This window comes from Ranitomeya variabilis, chromosome 2 (genome assembly GCF_051348905.1).
Source record: "Ranitomeya variabilis isolate aRanVar5 chromosome 2, aRanVar5.hap1, whole genome shotgun sequence".
In the NCBI taxonomy this organism is placed as follows: domain Eukaryota; kingdom Metazoa; phylum Chordata; class Amphibia; order Anura; family Dendrobatidae; genus Ranitomeya; species Ranitomeya variabilis.
Window position 1 is genome coordinate 1,067,127,349 of NC_135233.1, and position 15,937 is coordinate 1,067,143,285.

The 15,937-nt window shown below is 46.2% G+C and overlaps 1 protein-coding gene across 1 annotated transcript in view; it reads left to right on the forward strand.

Moving 5' to 3' along the window:
- The window catches only part of PTCHD4 (patched domain containing 4), a 200,758-nt gene that overhangs the window by 182,774 nt on the left and 2,047 nt on the right, over positions 1-15,937 (forward strand).

Consider the following 15,937-nt stretch of genomic DNA (forward strand, 5'->3'; position numbering starts at 1 on the left):
TGATCTGGGGGAGAAACAGCGCTGTCACCACGCCCATAGGACCAGACCAGCGTGAGTGACAGCAGAAAACGGCGACTTTACAAAGGTATTTCAGCAGCATAGGTGGGTAATAAAGGCACACAAAGACACTAATGTAACGCCCAGCTCTGCCCCTATTTAACGGTATTTTTAGCTCATCTTCAAAAAACGGGGTGACAGGTTCCCTTTAACACACTACTTACATGTTCCAAAGTAGTAGACTGTGTCTGGGTGTCCGCCTAAAGTAGGCATATATTGCCAAAAATGAGGAACATTAGAACGCACTTTTGCTCTATCAGCACCATTATAGTCTTTGGCCTCATTTGGGCATATGTCCGAATCTAGTTTTGTGAGGGGTTTGGACATAAACCTTGATGGGGTCACTGCACGGGTGAATAATCACAATGTGAAAGCACTTAGTCCCTAAACTGGGCAGTTCCAAAGTTGTCTTGGGACATACTGGCTTCAGGGGATACTTCCTCATTCTCCTTTCTAGGCTGTTCTGTAAAAATTAAATTCCCCATTTACATCATGTGATCTTGGTACCATAGCCGACTCCTTGCGGCATACCAGAACAAAGGAAGATCTAAACCGATAACAATAGCTTGCAACAAGTTCTTGACCACACCTTGGTGGGACATAGGACCACAGTCTGTGCATATGTCAACTTGAACTTTGGGAGAGTTCTTGTTTTTTTCATGGATTCACCTTTCCATTCAAGGGATTAGCACATGTGGAAGTGTGGCCCTTACCAGGGACACCAGACTCCCTGATTCCAGAGTCCCGTCACATGGACACTATTCACAGTCACCTGGCACACCTAATGCCCCTTGCCAGGATGAGTTACAGCACTACAGGCAGGGTAGGTGAAATAGGTGTTGTTCCAGCTTCTTATAAAATTCAATTTTATTTATAAAAATTAAAAAGAAAGATGATGACAGACATGATGTAACATGATAATTGGCTACGCGTTTCGAACACAAAGTGTCCTTTCTCAAGCTGTTCATGCCGTTCAGGCGGCGGCTGCTGAAGGCAGCTCTCATTATTGTTGCCGGGTCTACCTGTGATCAGCGCAAACAGGCAACAACGATGGTAGTTATATTCAGCACCCCCGAAAAATGGCTCCCATGTAATTTTCATAGCCAGCAGAGAGAAAGCCCACAGCTGAGGACTGATGTTAATAATTTGGGACAAGGGACAATACCCCATAAGGTTCCCAGGCTGTTAATAACAGCTAACAGCTGTTTACTTAGACTTTTCTGGTGAATTTACAGAGGACCCCAGAAAAAAAAGATGAAGGTTTCCCCTATAAATTTAAAGCAGCAAATCCTAAACAGATAGCTGTGTGTTGATATTAATAGTCTGGGAAGGGATCAGAAATATTGCCTCCACCCCAGGCTATCAACATCAGCCCTCAGCCGCAACAGAGGCGCTTAGCCTCTATCTTCTGACTTTCCCTGTGGCGGTTGCAAGTGGGGTAATAGGGTTGGGGTTGATGTCACCATTGTATTGTCAGGTGACATCAAGCCCAGGGATTAGTATTGGAGAAGCGTCTATAAGACGCCCCAATTACTAACCCTACAGTAAGTTTTGAAACAAACACACAGCAAAAATAAAGCCCTTAATACATTACAAGGTAAAATTAATAGTGCCAATCAAACCTACAACTCATACAAAAAACAAGCTCTCATACAAGTACGTAGACAGAAAAATAAAAAAAGTATGGCTCTTGACAAGAAGAGGAGGAAAACCTAAAGCGCAAAAATTAAAATTGGCCTCATCATTAAGGAGTTAAGGTTACTTTTACATTCACACCTTATGATGAATCATAGAGATGATGTGGCATCATGGACACATAATCCCAGGGTGCACTTTTTACCGTTTCCTCTCCTGTTTTTAGAATTCCCTTATTAATTTAACCAATTAGAAAAAATTAGTAAAGTTGTGTTCTTCTTAATATAATCAATTTACTCATTAAAATTCTTGGCATAGATTTGTATATGTAGACTTCGTTTTCCTCTGAGGTGTAAAGTCGATTTTTGAGGTAGTAATAGAAATGGAACGTGACAAAGAAATGAAAATGAGGAGGCCGAGAAATTATATCCAGCAAATGAACAAAGGAAACCCTACATTCAAGGCTCTGTTCACATCAGGGCTGCAGCATACGTCCAGTCACACTGCTGTTATAGATCCACAGCACAATGAACACCAGCGGCATCTGATGAATCCCGAAGACTTATAATAGAGTCCATCAGGTTGTGATGAATTTTTCCATTTAAAGGTTTGTCTAGGCTTGGGCTCCTACTTGCAGTCACTCTATGTGACTGCACACTTGTGAATCCTCACAGTGCGTACAGTGCACGCTGTCAGGATTGTCCGGTGTCTGCATTGGGAGCAAGCAGTCAAATGACTGCAAGTCTGCATTTTGCATACTACCGGCCACATTCCAACTAGACGTGTCTGACTTCACTTAATACAATTGCATTGAGTAAGGAGGTGCACGTCTAGTCGGCACGTTACCACATGTATACAAATCGCATACTTGCGGTCAGCCCAGTGCGGCACCAGAGAATCCTGACAGCATGCAGTGCACGCCCTGTGAGGATTCACAAGTCTGCAGTTACATAGAGCAACGGCAGACTTGAAGCCCAAGCTTGGAAAACAATGTTAAAATATTATGCAATTAGCAATGGATGTTCATCCCCCCAAAAAATCTGAAATCTGAGATGAAGGCTTATAGGGTGCAGCCTATTAACTACTGTAAATTAATGTTTTCCATTTGTACATTTTTTTTAATCAACTTAGTACATTTGTTTTATTTAAATTATTGTCTTGAAGACTACCATAAGTCCTATTGGGCATTTGGACCATCCTCAATGAACAAGAACTGCACAGTAAGGGCAGCTTCCATTCTTGTAGACGTGTTTTACAGATATTCCGGATGGCTGTCATGTAACACTACATTCACTCTGTTGGTTTCCTATTAATATCAGTTATTTGCTAGGGATGCAGCCAAAGGCCCCATCAGGATGCAAACCCACTAAGTAAGAGAACGCTGTGTAACCATCACTTACCTTTACTGCAGTCTCATCTAGAACATGGAGATCACTTCTGGTCAGCAAGTTATAAAACTGATATCACTGTCCTGGGAAGGAGCTGACAGATATACAGTAGATAGAAGAGCCCCCGCTTCAATGGGCAAGCAAAAGGCTTTTTTTTTGCATTCAATCAAGGTCAGGAAAGCTTAAATTGACAACCGGGTGTTACCATTCCCCTAGAGAAAAGGGTGTGTCCTTACATAGTCTGAATCTCCCAGCACTGATTGGACAGTGTTAGAGACTATGGGGCCAACCCTCCAAATGGTAACACCAAGTTGTCGATTTAGTCATAAGTCACTAGGAAGAATAACAGAGAAAAGGCACAATGTAGAGTTCTAAGAAAAAAAATGTTCCATCATTGTTATATTATTGGGACTATATTACTAAAATATTCAGGAGAAGAAAGGTTCTTTTCAAGAAGCCAGGTTCCACTTCTTTTGCAAACACAATGAGGGGCATCCAAAAATTTTCCTTTTTCACCAGGCTGTGTTGTTTTTCCAGAGGGAACTATCAAAAAACGTCACACAATACCTCCATACCGCCATGTTATGCAAGATTTGGATTGGAGTTACCCCGCATCCTGGTATATGTATATAAATATATGTCCTCCATTTTGGTATATATATACCCCACCCTGGTAGATACAGTGGGGAAAATAAGTTATACACGGCTGATTTTGCAAGTTTTCCCAACTACAAAGAATGGAAAGGTCTGTAGTTTTTACAGTAGGTAAACATCAACTGTGAGAGAAAAAATTGAAGTCCAGAAAATCACATTGTATGATTTTTAAAAAAATAGAATTGCATTTTATTACCTGAAATAAGTATTTTATCACCGACCAACCACCACGAATCCTGTCTCACAGCCCTGTTAGTTTTTCATTTAGAAGCCCTCCTACTCTACACTCATTGCCTGTATATACAGTGCCTTGTGAAAGTATTCAGCCCCCTGGAACTTTTCAACCTTTTCCCCCATATCATGCTTCAAACATAAAGATACCAAATGTAAATTTTTGGTGAAGAATCAACAACAAGTGGAACACAATTGTGAAGTTGAACGAAATTTATTGGTTATTTTACATTTTTGTGGAAATTCAAAAACTGAAAAGTGGGGCGTGCGATATTATTCGGCCCCTTTACCTTCAGTGCAGCAAACTCACTCCAGAAGTTCATTGTGGATCTCTGAATGATCCAATGTTGTCCTAAATGCCTAATGATGATAAATATAATCCACCTGTGTGCAATCAAGTCTCCGTATAAATGCACCTGCTCTGTGATAGTCTCAGGGTTCTGTTTGAAGCACAGAGAGCATCATGAAGACCAAGGAACACAACAGGCAGGTCCGTGATACTGTTGTGGAGAAGTTTAAAGCCGGATTTGGATACAAAATGATTTCCAAAACTTTAAACATCCCAAGGAGCACTGTGCAAGAGATCGTATTGAAATGGAAGTAGTATCATACCACTGCAAATCTACCAATCTACCAAGACCCGGCCGTCCCTCTAAACTTTCATCTCAAACAAGGAGAAAACTGATCAGAGATGCAGCCAAGAGGCCCATGATCACTCTGGATGAACTGCAGAGATCTACTGCTGAGGTGGGACAGTCTGTCCGTAGGACAGCAATCAGTCATACACTGCACAAATCTGGCCTTTATGGAAGAGTGGCAAGAAGAAAGCCATTTCTCAAAGATATCCACAAAAAGTGTTGTTTAAAGTTTGCAACAAGCCACCAGGGAGACACATCAAACATGTGGAAGAAGGTGCTCTGGTCAGATGAAACCAAAATCTAACTTTTTGGCAACAATGCCAAACGATATGTTTGGCGTAAAGGCAAGACAGCTCATCACCCTGAACATACCATCCCCACTGTCAAACATGGTGGTGGCAGCATCATGGTTTGGGCCTGCTTTTCTTCAGCAGGGACAGGGAAGATGGTTAAAATTGAAGGGAAGATGGATGAAGCCAAATACAGGACCATTCTTGAAGAAAACCCGTTGGAGTCTGCAAAAGACCTGAGACTGGGACGTAGATTTGTCTTCCAAGAAGACAATGATCCCAAACATAAAGCAAATTGAATGGTTCACAAATAAACGTATCCAGGTGTTAGAATGGCCAAGTCTAAGTCCAGACCTCAATCCAATCGAGAACCTGTGGAAAGAGCTGAAAACTGCTGTTTTCAAACGATCTCCATCAAACCTCACTGAGCTCCAGCTGTTTGCCAAGGAAGAATGAGCAAGAATTTCAGTTTCTCGATGTACAAAACTGATAGAGACATGCCCCAAGCGACTTGCAGCTGTAATCACAGCAAAAGGTGGCACAACAAAGTATTAAGTTAAAGGGGCCGAATAATATTGCACGCCCCACTTTTCTGTTTTTGAATTTCCACAAAGATTTAAAATAACCGATAAATTTCGTTCAACTTCACAATTGTGTTCCACTTGTTGTTGATTCTTCACCAAAAATTTACATTTGGTATCTTTATGTTTGATGCATGATATGTGGGAAAAGGTTGAAAAGTTCCAGGGAGCCAAATACTTTCGCAAGGCACTGTATATCCCCCATCCTGATATATATGTCCCTTACTCTGGGACGCATCCTGATATATATGCAGCGCCCCAGAGTCCTGGTCGTTGCAGTACTGATGCTCCGCCACTAAGGGGGGCTATGGTACGTCTGATGGCACTGAAGGAGTTCACCTGACCAGGTATCACAGACACCAATACACTTCACAGTCTGGCCTTCAGGGGGAGCTAAGGGTGCTATGTATTAGGCCACTCCTCACAATCTGGTAAAACTGGGGGTTGGATAGGAAGTTAGTTACAAAGCTGACTGGGTTGGAGCCAGGCAACATCCTGTGGCAGAGGGTGTTGCGGGGGGGGGTCACTGTCAGGGGTGGGATCCTGACAGAGGCCTAGCGAACAGAGAGAACGTTATGGGACCGCGCCTGCACCTGATCGCGGCGGTGCCCTAAGAAAGGACAAGAAGCGAGGTTTATTGTGCTGAGTGAGAAACGAGATCAACGCAACAAGGAGAAACACCAGTAGGAGTCGTGCTGTAAGACGAGGCAACATCCTACTGAGGCACGCAGCCGGTGGCCGGAACGCCGAGGAAGTATAGAGCTCCAGGCCTAACTTCAAACCTACGGCAGGACAGTCAGTTATAGGCGGGCTGTCTCACTCAATTCACCTAAGAAGACATAGGGGGCAACAACAGGAGAGGGGCGACACTAGGGTCCAGGAAGAGCTCCGAGCCTACCCGTCATACGGGTGCGTCCTAGCCATATCATCTGGGGGACGAAGAAGAACATCATAATCGAATTGTGAGGGAACTTCAGAAACAGACACAACAGTTGTGGGGACTATCCCGTAAGCACAGCAGGGGAGGACCACAACACACAAGCGCTAGAAGGTAGGCACAGATTTCCACCTGCAAAGGGAACTCTGGAGGTGCCATCGGACCGGCCGGACTTGCGCAGCCTGGTTAACCGTATTCCGGACTGAGGATCCTGAAGCCTTCAGTAAAGAGGTAAAGAGACTGCAACCTGGTGTCCTCGTTATTTACTGCGGCCTGCACCACATCATAACATCGTCACCATACCTCCACCTTTATTGTATGCCCCTCAGCAGGGTCACGGACCGGGTCTAGCCACCGTGACAACCCCAGAGCAGAGACTCAGAGGCCCGGTACCGGGTACCCCTCGGCCCTGTGGCAGTGGGGGCGCTACATATATATCCCCCATCCTGGTATATATGTCACTTATCCTGGCCACATCCTAATATATATGACCTTTGTCCTGGGCCCCATCCTGGTATGTATATCCCCCATCCTGATATATTTGTGCCTTATCCTGGGCCACATTCTGGCATATATACCCCCATCCTGGTCTTATGTCCCTTATCCTGGGCCCCTTCCTGGTATACAGTACAGACCAAAAGTTTGGACACACCTTCTCATTTAAAGATTTTTCTGTAATTTCATGACTATGAAAATTGTACATTCACACTGAAGGCATCAAAACTATGAATTAACACATGTGGAATTATATACTTAACAAAAAAGTGTGAAACAACTGAAATTATGTCTTATATTCTAGGTTCTTCAAAGTAGCCACCTTTTGCTTTGATGACTGCTTTGCACACTCTTGGCATTCTCTTGATGAGCATCAAGAGGTAGTCACCGGGAATGATTTTCACTTCCCACGTGTGCCCTGTCAGGTTTAATAAGTGGGATTTCTTGCCTTATAAATGGGGTTGGGACCATCAGTTGTGTTGTGCAGGAGTCTGGTGGATACAGAGCTGATAGTCCAACTGAATAGACTGTTAGAATTTGTATTATGGCAAGAAAAAAGCAGCTAAGTAAAGAAAAACGAGTGGCCATAATTACTTTAAGAAAGGAAGGTCAGTAAGTCCGAAAAAAATGAAAAATTGGGAAAACTTTGAAAGTGTCCCCAAGTGCAGTGGCAAAAACCATCAAGCGCTACAAAGAAACTGGCTCACATGAGGACCGCCCCAGGAAAGGAAGACCAAGAGTCACCTCTGCTTCTGAGGATAAGTTTATCCGAGTCACCCGCCTCAGAAATCGCAGGTTAACAGCAGCTCAGATTAGAGACCAGGTCAATGCCACACAGAGTTCTAGCAGCAGACACATCTCTACAACAACTGTTAAGAGGAGACTTTGTGCAGCAGGCCTTCATGGTAAAATAGCTGCTAGGAAACCACTGCTAAGGACAGGTGCAGCGCCCCAGAGTCCTGGTCGTTGCAGTACTGTGGCTCTGCCACTAAGGGGAGCTATGGTACGTCTGATGGCACTGAAGGAGTTCATCTGACCAGGTATCACAGACACCAATATATTTCACAGCCGGGCCTCCAGGGGGAGCTAAGGGTTCTATTCATTAGGCCACTCCTCACATACTGGTAAAACTGGGGGTCAGGCAGGAAGTTAGGGAGAAAGCTGACTGGGTTGGAACCAGGCAACACCTTGTGGCAGAGGGTGTTGTGGGGGAAGATTCGGTAGGGTCCCTGTCAGGGGTGGGATCCTGACAGAGGCCTGGCAATTGAAGAGAATGTAACGGGACCGTGCCTGCTCAGTATATTGGCGGTGCCCAAGGAAGGATTAGAAGCGAGATAGATTGTGCTGAGTGAGAAACGAGATCAAAGCAACAAGGAGAATACCAGTAGGAGTCGTGCTGTGAGACCGAGGCAACATTCTACTGAGGCGCACAACCGGCGGCCGGAACGCCGAGGAAGTATTCATTAATCTAGCTTCAAGCAATACTTCAAACCAACGGCAACACAGTCAGTCATAGGCGGGCTGTCTCACCTAAATCACCTACGAAGACATAGGGGGCAACTTGTGGAGAGGGGCGACTCTAGGGTCCCGGAAGAGCTCCGAGCCTACCCGTCATACGGGTGCCGTCCTAACCGTAACATCAGGGAGGGACGGAAGATTAGCAGAACATCATCTAATCGAGTTGTGAGGGAACTTAAGAAACAGACACAACAGTTGTGGGGACTTTCCGTAAGCACAGCAGGGAAGGACCGCAACACATAGCGCTAGCAGGAAGGCACAGATTTCCACCTGCAAAGAGAACTCTGGAGGTGCCATTGGACCGGCCGGACTTGCGCAGCCTGGTTAACCGTATTCCGGATTGAGGACCCAGAGATCTTCAGTAAAGAGGTAAAGAGACTGCAACCTGGTGTCCTCGTTATTTACTGCACCGCACCACCACCACCATCCTCACCTATCATTCACTGTACGTCGCCTCCCCACCAGCAGGGTCACGGACCGGGCCTAGCCACCGTGACAACCCCAGAGCAGAGACTCAGAGACCCGGTACCGGGTACCCCTCGGCCCTGCGGCGGTGGGGGCGCTGCAAACTTGGCGTCACGAACAGGATTTACTTAAGCCTGAAGAATCAGGTCATGTGTGCCTTGGAACTGTGATTTACTGTGTTTGGACTGTACTTTATTGCGAAAACTGTGTGTTGTCACTTGCCGCTAAAAGTTCCCGCCAAAAGTCGCCGCCATTGCAACGCCACGGGGAGTGCAGAGGAAGAAGAGGGGCGTGCCATGGGAGGAGACTACCAAAGCGGCGCCAGAAGTAGCGACCGCCCCCTCCGACTCCTGCTGCGAGAGGACGACCTACCTAGCAGCAGAGGAGAACCGCCCCCTGATTTGCAACGGCGGGAAGCGGGTGACGGAGAAGCTCGGCCCCGGAGAAATGGCGGAGTCAGATGCGTGCATTGCCACCGACCATCAGACAGCGATGATGAACAGCAAGTGCCTGAACGAGGAAGGAGCAATCCCTTCTTGCCCTCATCCACCAGAGGCGGACCCACGTCCGCTGCAGCGGAAAGACCTGAGTTCCTTGGAACCGGCAACGGAGCTGAGCCTACCCATCCCGACCTGGGAGCCAGCAGAGGAGGAGCCATGGAGGGTGGAGCCGCATCCGGAGACCGCAATGGAGGAGCCGCGGTCCGGGCTGCAGCCGACTCCAGTGTCCTCGCTAGTGGACCAGATCGACATCGGTGGAATCACATCAGGCGCAGGTATGGAAGACGCCCCTGCTCCCCCGCTCGATCCCGCTCTCGTGACCGACCCTCTCCCCAGTAAAAGCCGCCTCCTCTCGGCAGAGCTAGTGATGATACCCCCCGACGCAATGGGGAAGCTGGTACCACCGCTGCCGACCAGGATGGGAGAACCCATAGACGTGGGCCCAGACGGGGTGATTCTCCAGTGGGACACCCCCCGGATTGGGCCAGATGGGGCTCGGGAGGAGGGTTTCACCCTTGCTGTGCTTACCTGGGAACAATACAAACAATGTTTGATCCTACATTGGAAAAGGCAAAAACAGGCGGAATTAACTGACCCACTGAGAGTACAACAACCACCTCTTGCGCGTGGTAGGAAAGACATGGTAAAGCGGGGAACTGTGTTGGCCTTCCACCCGAAGAGGGGATGGGGCTCCATACAGGAGCCGGGGCTACCAACTGACATCTTCGTTACTAGTCACAACGTGAAAACTCCCTGATGCAGCCGAGATGGTGACCCGTTGCAGAGTGGGGATCAGGTGACCTACACCCGTCATCGGAATGCGCAAGGATGGTACGCCCGGAACGTTCGCCGATGTGAACCTGAGGGGGCGTCATCTGATACTTCAACTGGGATTGAACCAGACGTGGCAGACCTTACTACTATTGCCGCCGTACGTCTTATTGCAGCAACTGAGTTGGCGGCTAGAGTCCGCCTTCAAATCCAGACATCAGGTGGTCTGACTGCGCCCGAGGGACCAGCTACTGACACTGGCACCGCATCAGTTGTGGACCAGGGGCCGGGGCCTGCGCAGTCAGGAGGTGTCCACTTTCGGCTGATGTCGTGCACCCTACTATGAGGATAAACCTCGATACCATGAGAATGTAAATAGTTACTGTTCTACTGTTTTGCTGCTAAATCCGTCCAGGGTTAACTCTTAAAGGGATCCCTTTGTTGACCCGGGATCCCTACTGCTTTTTGGTTATTTTCTATTTTCTCCTTTGTTGAAAAGAACTGCTGAATCATGAACAGAGCATGATACAAACTGCTTGTAAATAGTTTGCACCTTCTTAAAGGTGCTCCCTACTGGTTTTACTTAAAGAAGGACTCTTTGCGAAGATACCGCACCGGAGCCTTTGCTGAGTATGGACTGGTAGCTTGAGAAGATGTGCTACCTCATAAAGACTTGGTCCCCTCTTAAAGGGGATGTTCACTTGTGTACTTAAAGAATGGTATTGCTTTAAGACAGATAGATAGCAATAATGTCTTAACCAAAAGGAAAATGATGATGATGCTTACATGTAAAAGTTATATGTATCCAACTAGTTGATTGTAAGAAATGTTTGATAATGTTGATAGAAGAATGAGGACAGAAAGTGAACCCGGGCGGGGTTAGTTGGTGAGTCCTCCTAGGAGCCATATAGAGATGGCCTGTTGATCCTAAACTGAAGGAAAAATGATATGTTCTATACTGTGTATAGTAGTTGAAAAGGCAGTAGGCCCGGGCTGAAAGGGGCGGTCCTGTACAGAAAGGAGAGGCAGTAGGTCTGGAGCCGTTAGGACAGGCGGTCCTGCAGATTTAAAGAAGGAGAATGCAAAAAGTTAATTAACCTTATACTGTGTTATAAGAAGGTCTTTTGTGGAGGCAGAGTGTACGTCCTTAAAGACAATGTTAAATTATTGTTCAAAGAATTTGCACTAAGTAGAATACCCGGTTGGGTAACAGGAGTTGTTTATAGCCTGTAATTTATAATGGTTAACCAAGTTTGTAACGTTCAAGTGTCCTCACCTCCCATAAAGGGAAGCTCTGTTCAAGTATACTTATTGTTATTGCACTCAACAAAATTGTATGTGTTTTTGCTAACCTGTATTGTTGTTTTCTTCCCAGTCCAGGAGTACTGGATTTAACCGGGGGGGAGTGCAGCGCCCCAGAGTCCTGGTCGTTGCAGTACTGTGGCTCCGCCACTAAGGGGAGCTATGGTACGTCTGATGGCACTGAAGGAGTTCATCTGACCAGGTATCACAGACACCAATATATTTCACAGCCGGGCCTCCAGGGGGAGCTAAGGGTTCTATTCATTAGGCCACTCCTCACATACTGGTAAAACTGGGGGTCAGGCAGGAAGTTAGGGAGAAAGCTGACTGGGTTGGAACCAGGCAACACCTTGTGGCAGAGGGTGTTGTGGGGGAAGATTCGGTAGGGTCCCTGTCAGGGGTGGGATCCTGACAGAGGCCTGGCAATTGAAGAGAATGTAACGGGACCGTGCCTGCTCAGTATATTGGCGGTGCCCAAGGAAGGATTAGAAGCGAGATAGATTGTGCTGAGTGAGAAACGAGATCAAAGCAACAAGGAGAATACCAGTAGGAGTCGTGCTGTGAGACCGAGGCAACATTCTACTGAGGCGCACAACCGGCGGCCGGAACGCCGAGGAAGTATTCATTAATCTAGCTTCAAGCAATACTTCAAACCAACGGCAGGACAGTCAGTCATAGGCGGGCTGTCTCACCTAAATCACCTACGAAAACATAGGGGGCAACTTGTGGAGAGGGGCGACTCTAGGGTCCTGGAAGAGCTCCGAGCCTACCCGTCATACGGGTGCCGTCCTAACCGTAACATCAGGGAGGGACGGAAGATTAGCAGAACATCATCTAATCGAGTTGTGAGGGAACTTAAGAAACAGACACAACAGTTGTGGGGACTTTCCGTAAGCACAGCAGGGAAGGACCGCAACACATAGCGCTAGCAGGAAGGCACAGATTTCCACCTGCAAAGAGAACTCTGGAGGTGCCATTGGACCGGCCGGACTTGCGCAGCCTGGTTAACCGTATTCCGGATTGAGGACCCAGAGATCTTCAGTAAAGAGGTAAAGAGACTGCAACCTGGTGTCCTCGTTATTTACTGCACCGCACCACCACCACCATCCTCACCTATCATTCACTGTACGTCGCCTCCCCACCAGCAGGGTCACAGACCGGGCCTAGCCACCGTGACAACCCCAGAGCAGAGACTCAGAGACCCGGTACCGGGTACCCCTCGGCCCTGCGGCGGTGGGGGCGCTGCACAGGCAACAAGCAGAATAGACCTGTTTTGGCTAAAGAACACAAGGAATGGACATTAGACCAGTGGAAATCTGTGCTTTGGTCTGATGAGCCCAAATTTGAGATCTTTGGTTCCAACCATCGTGTCTATGTGCGACGCAGAAAAGGTGAACGGATGGACTCTACGTGCCTGGTTCCCACCGTGAAGCATGGAGGAGGAGGTGTGATGGTGTGGGGGTGCTTTGCTGGTGACACTGCTGGGGATTTATTCAAAATTGAAGGCATACTGAACCAGCATGGCTACCACAGCATCATCAAGAGAATGCCAAGTGTGCAAAGCAGTCATCAAAGCAAAAGTTGGCTACTTTGAAGAACCTAGAATATAACACATAATTTCAGTTGTTTCACACTTTTTTGTTAAGTATATAATTCCACATGTGTTAATTCATAGTTTTGATGCCTAAGGCTGCTTTCACACTAGCGTCGGCATGGGGCCGTCGCTATGTGTCGGCCCGACGTGCCGACGCGCATTGTGAAAGTGATGCCCGACGTGGGCAGCGGAAGCAGTCTTACTATGCTTCCGCTGCCCCATTGTAAGGTCCGGGGAGGAGCGTGCGGAGTTTTGGCCGCGCATGCGTGGTTGAAAATGGCGGACACGACGCGCAAAAAAAGTTACATGGAACTTTTTGTGCCGACGGTCCGCCAAAACACGACGCAACAGTCGCATGACGGTTGCGACGTGTTGCGATTCGTCGCAATGCGTCAGTAATGTAAGTCTATGGGGAAAAAACGCATCCTGCAGACAACTTTGCAGGATGCGTTTTTTCTCCTAAACGACGCATTGCGACGTATTGCAAACTACGCTAGTGTGAAAGTAGCGTTAAGTGTGAATGTACAATTTTCATAGTCATGAAAATACAGAAAAATCTTTAAATGAGAAGGTGTGTCCAAACTTTTGGTCTGTACTGTATATATCCTTTATCCTGGTTTTATGACCCTTATCCTGAGTCCCGTCCAGGTATATATATCCCTCATCCTGGTAATATGTCCCTTATCCTGGGCCCCATCCTGGTAATATATCCATTATCCAGTTGAAGTTTCTGCTGGTGTTGGCAGACCTCCCACCCGCAAGGGCCCTCTTGTCGTTACGCCCCTGGCATTATCAAATTATATGTTCTTAATGCGCCCACACTGACATCTGGTCCTACATAAAACCACAATTTCATAATAAAACCACTATACAAACCTAAATCAGATTGTGTCTGTGGTTATTATTCTTGAGGTCCCGCTAGTGAATCTTAGCCCTAGGCAATTGCCCAGTTTGACAACCCCATGAGTAATGTGCACAATATTGTCAATGGTAGAAGGAAACATGACACAAATAGAGACATACAGAATATAGAATAAGTTTGTAACTCTGTACTTTCATACTACTGACACGCAAGAATGATCCAGAATTCGAAGATAGTGTCCTATGTTTGGTCCAGACATCCCCTTCATCCTTCCTTTTATTTTATCCATGAATATTTCCTGAGAACGCCAACTTCTCTTTCATTAGTTTATGTAAACTTGGTGTTGGTTTGTTCCATCATCGTGATTGATTGCTTTACTGCATGTTGAAAATGAATGACACTTTGTCATCTCTTAGAAAATAAAATATTCAAGAGCTTGCACAGATCCGGCTCATGGCTCTACCGATTACAATATCTCACCTTTATTGATGGCGTTTGACTTGATTTCTCCCGGTGGAGATGGAGGTGTCGTCAGTATTTTGACAATGCAGACACAACGGTAGACCATCAATGATGTACCTCTAGAATGCACGCACTGTATGACCTTTACTAAAATAAAGTTGCTCCAAGTCATTAGTTAAGCAACATTATCAGTTATTATATTGTTGGCCTTCACGTTTTGTGAACCTGGTCTACTTCGGGAAGCAGGATGTAATGAAACGTTACTTATCGTGTTGAACCAACATTACAAGCTGACATTTTGCAAAAACTCAAAGACCTGCCCCTGGAGGTGAGCTGTGATATCACTGAGAATAGTGGATCCTGTGTTATCTACTGTATATAGAGGTGTTATCAGTCATTGTACAGGAGGAGGAGGTGAGCTGTGACATCACCTATTGTGAATGGTGAATCCTGTGTTATCTACTGTATATAGAGGTGTTATCAGTCATTGTACAGGAGGAGGAGGTGAGCTATGACATCACCTATTGTGAATGGTGGATCCTGTGTTATCTACTATATATAGAGGTGTTATCAGTCATTGTACAGGAGGAGGTGAGCTGTGACATCACCTATTGTGAATGGTGAATCCTGTGTTATCTACTGTATATAGAGGTGTTATCAGTCATTGTACAGGAGGAGGAGGTGAGCTGTGTCATCACCTATTGTGAATGGTGGATCCTGTGTTATCTACTATATATACAGGTGTTACCAGTCATTGTACAGGAGGAGGAGGTGAGCTGTGACATCACCTATTGTGAATGGTGGATCCTGTGTTATCTACTATATATAGAGGTGTTATCGGTCATTGTACAGGAGGAGGAGGTGAGCTGTGACATCACCTATTGTGAATGGTGGATCCTGTGTTATCTACTATATATAGAGGTGTTATCAGTCATTGTACAGGAGGAGGAGGTGAGCTGTGACATCACCTATTGTGAATGGTGGATCCTGTGTTATCTACTGTATATAGAGCTGTTATCAGTCATTGTACAAGAGGAGGAGGTGAGCTGTGACATCACCTATTGTGAATGGTGGATCCTGTGTTATCTACTGTATATAGAGGTGTTATCAGTCATTGTACAGGAGGAGGAGGTGAGCTGTGACATCACCTATTGTGAATGGTGGATCCTGTGTTATCTACTGTATATAGATGTGTTATCAGTCATTGTACAGGAGGAGGAGGTGAGCTGTGACATCACCTATTGTGAATGGTGGATCCTGTGTTATCTACTGTATATAGAGCTGTTATCAGTCATTGTACAAGAGGAGGAGGAGAGCTGTGATAGCACTGAGAATAGTGGATCCTGTGTTATCTACTGTATTTAGAGGTGTTATCTGTCATTGTACAGGAGGAGGAGGTGAGCTGTGACATCTCTTATTGTGAATGGTGGATCCTATGTTATCTACAGTATACAGAGGTGTTATCTGTCATTTAACCCTGTCTGTGATAATTAGATGATGAATTATTATGAGTGACTATCACCATCATTACAAAAGACAATGAATGGAGACTTGGTT